The sequence below is a fragment of the Amblyomma maculatum genome, chromosome 10 (assembly GCF_055883805.1).
Source record: "Amblyomma maculatum isolate TAMU_Amacu chromosome 10, ASM5588380v1, whole genome shotgun sequence".
NCBI classification, from domain to species: domain Eukaryota; kingdom Metazoa; phylum Arthropoda; class Arachnida; order Ixodida; family Ixodidae; genus Amblyomma; species Amblyomma maculatum.
The window spans coordinates 27,862,095-27,870,004 of NC_139353.1; positions in this window are offsets into that span (position 1 = coordinate 27,862,095).

Genomic DNA, 7,910 nt, shown 5'->3' on the forward strand with positions numbered 1-7,910 from the left:
CTACTACTGCTGCTACTACTACTACTACTACTACTGGTACTACTGTCACTACTACTACTACTACTGGTACCACTGCCACTACTACTACTACTACTACAACTACAACTGCAACAACTACTACTACTACTACTACTACTACTACTACTACTACTACTACTACTACTACTACTCCTGCTACCACACAGCGATGCAAAACTGAGGAAAGGGTGCGTAACTGGTACAGCAGTAAAAATCTTTTCAATTTTGTCAAACGCGGCGGTTGCCAGCTTATAGTCACTCTCTGTGATGACGGCCACGGGTTAGTGGTGACTATCCTTTTTCTTGCACTAAGAGATGAGGCACACGAAGGTGCTTAATCAATTGCAGCCTTACGGAATAGTGTAAACATTAGAATTGCGAGGCTGAGGCACTGCCACACGCCACCACCAGGAGTTCTGATTGCCCTGGGCTTCGACGCCCCTTTTGCGCTCAGTTTCGGCTTCTTGCAGAAAACCCACGACATCGCCTTTCACTGAGGGGCTTTAGAGAATTAGTTTCACTTTGCTTAAAACAATATGCGGAATTATATAGACGTTTATCAGCGGTCTGCGAGACATGGATGATGTATAGGACCGCGGACTCAGAAATTATTTCCCCACCACATAAAATCATCTAAAAGGGAAGTGGTGATGCCTTAACGGAATAAAAAAAGTGGCAAGTGGGGTGATGATGATGATGATGATGATGATTACATCCTTAGTCGTAATGGCCCATACGCACGGCGGGCCATTGCTCACGGTGTAAGGCCGCTGTCAAAAATCTATCCTATATTTTTCGTCGTTCATTTCACTTTAACGCAGCACCCGCACGTTATCAGCAGGGTGGTTGGATGGCGGACATTACAGCAAGAAAGTAGTAGTATGTGACTATTAACTAATGAAAAAGGAAGGAAAATATTTTTCTTGGTCATGGAATCTGCAATGTCGAGCACTGAGACGCCTTAGCTGTGGCCACGGAACCAACGCGACAAAGAAGCAGGGAGAGCAAATAAAAGACGCAAGCGTGACACGGAGAGAGAACAGGGTGGGATACAACAAAGTACAGAACCAAGAAGCAAGTAAATATACAATAGCGTGATGTCCGCCCACAATTGTCTCAACACCACAGGGGTAGGTGATACGCGCGGACAACAAATAGGAATGGGGCGTTATTTTTTCTCTCTGGACCGAGAAAGCTGTTCTTTCATCTGGTCTGAAAACAGGAAGCGTTTCTGCGAAGGTGTTTGCGAGGCGCTAAATGCCGTGACCTCCCTCCTGCTGTGCTGCCGACAAAACCGCTGTAGGGGCGTAACCACTCCCGCAATCATGTTGCTTACACAGACGAAAGAGACGAAGGTCCATACTATGAGAAGCGGGTTTCTTCTTGTAGTCGCCAAAAGTGATTGGTTAATTTCTTTTTTTTTTTTGTCCGAAGAACTACGCGAGGTAAAACTTTTACTTTTTCAGAAGCGTTTGCTTTTGAATGGGGAGACATTTTTACATTCGACAGTTTTCTAGGTATTTTTTTTTTTCGTTTTGGATACAAGCGCAATATTTCAATATAAGCCGAAATTTGAGCTGAAATTATATCCCAAATTAAATTTGGCAATAATTTGTAAATACTGTAACCGAACTCACAATTTCAAACGGTGGGATTATTTGGCTTATGTGACGCCTTGTATTGAATTTTTGAGATTTCGACATAAATGTCCTTGAAATGAGGGAGCGTTAAGGAAAGTCAACGAAACGTGACCAATTTTCGTGCCGCAGGGGAAGAGTTAAATCGTGCCAATTCGTTCACTCAAGAAATTATTCCCGTGAAACTGCGATTAGCACGAAAACAGAAGACACAAACAAACAAGCAAGCAAGTAAACAAACAAACAGAGCTGCTCTTATAGCTCTTAGAAATAATTTGGCTAATAAGAGAGGCATAACCACGATTTTATGGGCATATCAGCTGCTAATTTCCTTCAGAATCCCTTCAATATTTATGCAGATTTTAATCTCAGAAAAAAACGTTTCATAGGCCGCCTTAATGTGAATTGTATAAGGAGCTCTAATACTAAAGATAGCATCAATCTATTCACGTGAACATTTCGAGGATCACTATCTAAACAATGGCTCTCTGCCCGCGTATGCCATTGTGCACAAGCTGTCTTCTGATGGACGCAAGCTTTCTGGCGTCGGCCCATTTTCCTCTTGGAAATCTTAGCGTCAACCAATATTTCGCCGTAGACGACCGCCTAATGCCTTTCTTCGTCAATATCGAAGTTTACTGTTACCCCTTTCAAATCTTAAGTCCCATTCAATAAATATATCAGACAATCAGTCTTTGTTACCTTTGTTACCATATTCCGATGCATATATCGTTAGATATTTTGTTCAGCAGATCTTAAAGACGTAATAGTTGGAAACCTCCTTAAAGCAACGTTCAACACGCAGTCACTGGTTAAATGCAGGGGTAGTGTTCGTAAAAAAATTTAATCAATAAATTAGAACCTGGAAATAATAATCGATTTAAACGGTACCTATTTATTTTCCTCGATGATATAATCGGTAGCCAAACGCATATTTATCAATTTTTATTTTTACCAGTACCAGAAGTGCATTTCATATGTGCTCCCGAAATGACACGGCCTATTTTAACAACGAAAATAAAAAAAATATATATATATATATATATTTTTTTTTTCGTTGTATATATATATATATATATATATATATTTTTTTTTCGTTGTATATATATATATATATATATATATATATATATATATATATATATATATATATATATATATATATATCGCCTTTACGGGTACGACGCGATAGCGTAGGCTACCAGCCCACATATAAAGCCGTGTTTTAACTAAGCCGTATGAACGTGCCTGCGTGGCCTTGGGGTAACGTGAATGCAAGGGTATTGGCAGGGGGATCCTGATATCACCCTCTCATATGAAAGGAGAGGCCCGAGTTGGCAGCTCCTGCCAAAAGTAATGTCAGGAATCCCTATGTCCAGTTAGTACTCGGCGCTGTCAGCTGCCAGCTACCGGCTGCCAGCGCCATGCCCGTAATCTTTCGCTCCCAACGCAGTCGCCGACGCCGAATTTTCGATGAACGGGGCCTTAAACGCTATCGCGTTAAATGGTGAGTTGTACCATCTACCACCTACCGCCAGATAGGGAACGAGAAGAACTGAGGAGTATACGTGCGCTCTCACGTGACGTGGTGATAGTTCTGTTCGAAGCTGAGGAAGCACCACTGTGAAACGATCAAGTGACAACCGTCAGTCGGGAGCCTGTTATATAATTTCGCGATTAAGGCATATACGTACATAAAACGACTGCATGTGTGGCGCCTGCGCGGATGTTAAATTAGTATTTCTCTTCTTACTCCATAGTGACGATAAGAACTTCGCGACCGCTCTACCATAGAGAGAGAGAGAGTAAACTTTAAGTGGTTAATGGAATAGCGTATGTGGTTTTCTCAGTCCAGGATACCATTGGTTTGGGCTGCCTCCCGGACCCTGGTGAGCAGGCTGCGCTGCTCAGAGAGACCCGTGTGGGCCAGCTCTGCCTCCCACTCCGCTTGGCTGAGTGCTCGAGCTCTACATTTCTCTAATTGCTCTTTGTAGTTCCATATCATGTGAAGGATGTCCCAGACTTCACTGCATGCAGTGCATGTGTTATTTGAGAATTTTTGGGGCCAGATTTTGTGGTACTTTGCTAGGTTTGGGAATGTCCTAGCCTGTCTGTTCCTCCAGGTTACTGCTGAGGTCTTTGTGTGGTTCTGCGTTATCGTTTTCTTTCTAATCTGAAGTATTGTATTAGTTCCCCGTATGTGAAAGGGGTTGAAGGTTCTGGGATAGCAGTGGTGCCCGGAAAATATGGCCTCGGGCTATCCTGTCGGCAGCCTCGTTGTCGTCGATTCCTTCGTGTGCCGGTATCCACAGAATTGTGTGCTTCATATTGCCCGCCTTTTTTTCCTGCTCCATTATTCGGTGTGCCTGTTTGCATACGCGTCCCAGGAGGAAGGCACGACAAGCCTTTTGGGAATCGCTGAGTATTACGTGTTTTCTACCTTGGCTGTTGACATGTTTAACTGCCAGGGCGATTGCAACTTCCTCTGCAACTTCTATGTAGTTATTGGTCTTGATCTATGAGCTAGTCTCTTAATGTTACCCCTACTAGTTTTCGTTCCATAGCCCTCTGCGTTATCCTCAACTTAAGTAGAACCCTCCTGGTTAGCCTCCACGTTTCAGCCCCATAGGTGAGTGCAAGTAAGATGCAACTGTTACATACTTTGCGATACTGATCTTTGTATACTTTTGTATTGTTGTATTGTATTTTTGATTGTAGTTTGTTGTATTGTATTTGTATTGTATTTTGTATTATTTTTTATTGTATACTTGGCGATCTTGAACGATACCAGTAAGCTGCTAGTCATAACCTGCGAATTCTTGCCAAATGCGCTCCATCCCAATCTTATTCTTCTTGTTATTTCCTTTTCATGGTCCGGATCTGCGGTTACTACCTGTCCTAAGTAGACATATTCGCCTATTATACTTCCAGTACTTCGCTACCCAATGTAAACTGCTGTTCCTTCCCGAGGCTGTTGAACATTACCTTAGTCTTCTGCATATTGATTTTCAAGCCTACCTTTCTACTTTTTCTGTCTAGGTCACCAATCATTATTTGCAGTTCATCCCCCGAGTTGCTTAGTAAGGCAATGTCATCAGCAAATCACAGATTACTGAGGAATTCTTCATCTACCCTTATTCCTAACTGCTGCCATTCCAAGTCTCTGAATACTTCCTCTAAACAAGCTGTGAATAGTACTGGGGAGATTGTGTCTCCTTGCCTAACACCTTTCTTTATGGGTATTTTGTTACTTTCTTTCACCTCTCCCGGCGTGGTCAACTGTGGAGGCTACCGCCGCTTTTCTTCCCAGATATGGACTGACGTCTACATAGAGTATGTCGCTATTGTTTCTGACGACGTTGTTTTGTATGTGGAGACTTCTTGCTTTTCGTCTTTCGCTGTTGTGTAGGGGGTCCATGTTTTTGGGAATTGGACGGACCTGGTATTCAGCTCTGCTTTCGGGAGTGAGTGTTTCTTTTCGGGGGTTAGTTTTCTCGTCGATGGGGCGTCCATGATGTTCAGTAGGTGTCTACCAGTCCGACTTTGTTCTAGTTTGCGTTCTTAGCAGACCAGGATTGCTTCTTTGTGTTCTTCGTAGGTGGCCGAGATGCCCATTGCCATGAAAGCCTCATTGGATGCATGACTTGGTAATCCGAGTGCTAATTTATAAGCTTTCCGGAACTGTGCACAATTTTTCTGTGATTCTGTTCTGGTGACGTTGGGGTAAAAGTAACTTCCGTTAACTCCAACTGAACCTTTGATTAGTGACATGTTTGCGACCAGTAGTCTCAAGGCTGGAAAATCGAGCAGTGCTCGAACGGCCTGCAACTGTCACTTTTCGACTATAATGGCGACCACTTCCGACAGTCGCCTTTCGACCAAAACGGTTGCAATATCTCCGCGAGTTGCATGTGTGAACTGGCCTTTACAAACATCGGAGTTTTTGGTCGTGCTGCAAAATGCTTCTTCTGCTGTTTTAGGCATCGACTATGAAAGATGCTCTTACCACGAACTTCTTCTCTATTGCAGTTAAAGAGAGGACGCGGACGGTGGAGCGGTACGATCCTGGCAAAAACCAGTGGATAATGCTGCCTTCTATGTACAGGAAACGCAGCGGCTGCTCGGCTTGCATCTTAAAGCCAAGTGCCAAGAGCTCGTACCCGCTGGAGTAGACGGCTTTATTGGCGAGTGAGGAACTGTTTCGCTTGTCTTGGAAAAAACTCATTGGAAAGTACGGCTTCTGGCGAATCGAGCTACACCTTGAATTCATTCATAGATTCTCTAAGTTCTTTCTTTGGTACAGTTTTAAATTTCATATTAGATATGAGTGGTCCCTCGGAGTAGTGAGTAGGATATGTTGGAGTCGATGTTCTGGGTTGCAGTCATCGATAGGCTTAGGAGGTAGCCGATTTATACCTTCCATCTCATAAAGTGGTCCTTATGAACGCCTGTTAAAGCTGGCGCAATTAGGAGACGAATGGCTCGTCTTGGCATTGAAGGTCCAGTGCTGGCTAAAAGTTTGCTGTCACTGTTGTCACGACTGGGAGGATTGTAATTCCTTTTGAGCGATGGCGTTTTAGTGAGCGCTTTATTTCTTATTGAGTTTGACTCCATCCACTTATGTACAATGTTTTATTATCCTGCCAAAAAAACTGTTTACTTTCCCATTTGAAAGTTTACAGGAATAACACTTGGTTGAAAACTGGGTACCTTTAGCAGTACAAAGTAGTTTGAAATTAGATATGGCAGTTTTATTTTTTGTTTTGTTTTCAGCCAGGTCCATTCAGCCCATACATGGCTATAGCTCGGACGACATTAGGGCCGCAGAGAGCCAAGAAAACGTAACTAGAAAATAGCGAAGTGTGAGTTAATGGTATATTTGTGAGCTCCGAAACTGATGTCTTCGTTTGACATCCTCGCGACCCTATGGAGGTTTTGAAAAGGAGTCCACCATCACTGTAATGTACTAAGGCTGAAGAAAAGACATTTTATTAACCAAAACATGACACACATATGAAGCAAGTCATAGAGCTTTAGTCAATGACAAACCTACAAGTGCACGAAAACAACAACTTGCACTTGTGATCTGCTTAGATCCGATATGTATCGTGCAGTAGAGTATATCAAGCTCGAATTTTCGGTTTTGGGTGCACCCTAGAAATGTCGCGCGTCACACATGGAATGCAGACTCGCCCCAATTCTCATTTTACCAGCAGTGCCGCCATCATCATATGCAACACTGGACTGTTTGCGCAATGAAACCTTAATGCTCATATTTTTAGCATTGTCATCATCATATGCAACGCTAGACTACTTATGCAATGAAACCTTATCTGTACGCGGTGCATACACGTTCATTTTGTCCTCGTAGCCTGCCCGTTCGGCGTTAACCTCCTGCGTCTCCGCTCAAACAAGCTACACGTGCTGAGGTTGAGAAGTTTTCAGTTTTAATTATCAATATCTCGAATTCTACAGAATATGGTAGTACCTGAGGGATGGTCAGGTGGTTCATTTGGGAAGAGGATTGAATGCTAGCTTCAATTGCAATGATTTGAGAGGTGCAAGAAGTTGATTGGCAAACTGTTCCCGTCCCGAGCAGTTTTGACGAAGAACGAATGAAGGAGAGCTGTAGTCCGGCTTTCGGATTGCTGATAAGGCCTGATAATTGATGAGCTGCCAAGATCACTGAAACATCAAGTGATGCGTGATAGACTTTATGAAAGGAGGCAAATCCTAAGCATGCGACGTCTCAATTAATCAGTAAGTTGAGGTTGATGTTTAAGAGCAGTTGAGCTGAAAGGATAAGAGAAGTCTGAAAAAATACCTGAACGCGCGATTTTGGACAGGTTCTAGTATGCTGCAGATTTAGGTTAGAATGATCAGGATCTCAGACAAAGAAGTATTCTGGCTTAGGTCGAACAAATGTGAAATAAGTGAACGCTTTAATCGTGGCATGGGCGAGACGCCATTTCGTATACGGCGGCAACAAAGAGTGCGATTAGGTTCGTTAGCAATGTTCGTTACATGTGCGAACCTAGTATTGTTGTTGTTGCTGCTGTAGGAAGAAGGAAAAGAAAATGCACGGGCCTGCTACTGGCTCTGTAGCTGAGCCACCTCCGCTGCCTCGTACAGACGGAAGATAAAATAGAGAAGAAAGAAAAGGAAGAGGGGGAGAAAGACGCGTGCCGCAACAACAGGCGTCGTCCACCACCGAAGCGGTGGTGTGTGCCATGACGGCCTACAACAGATAAAAAT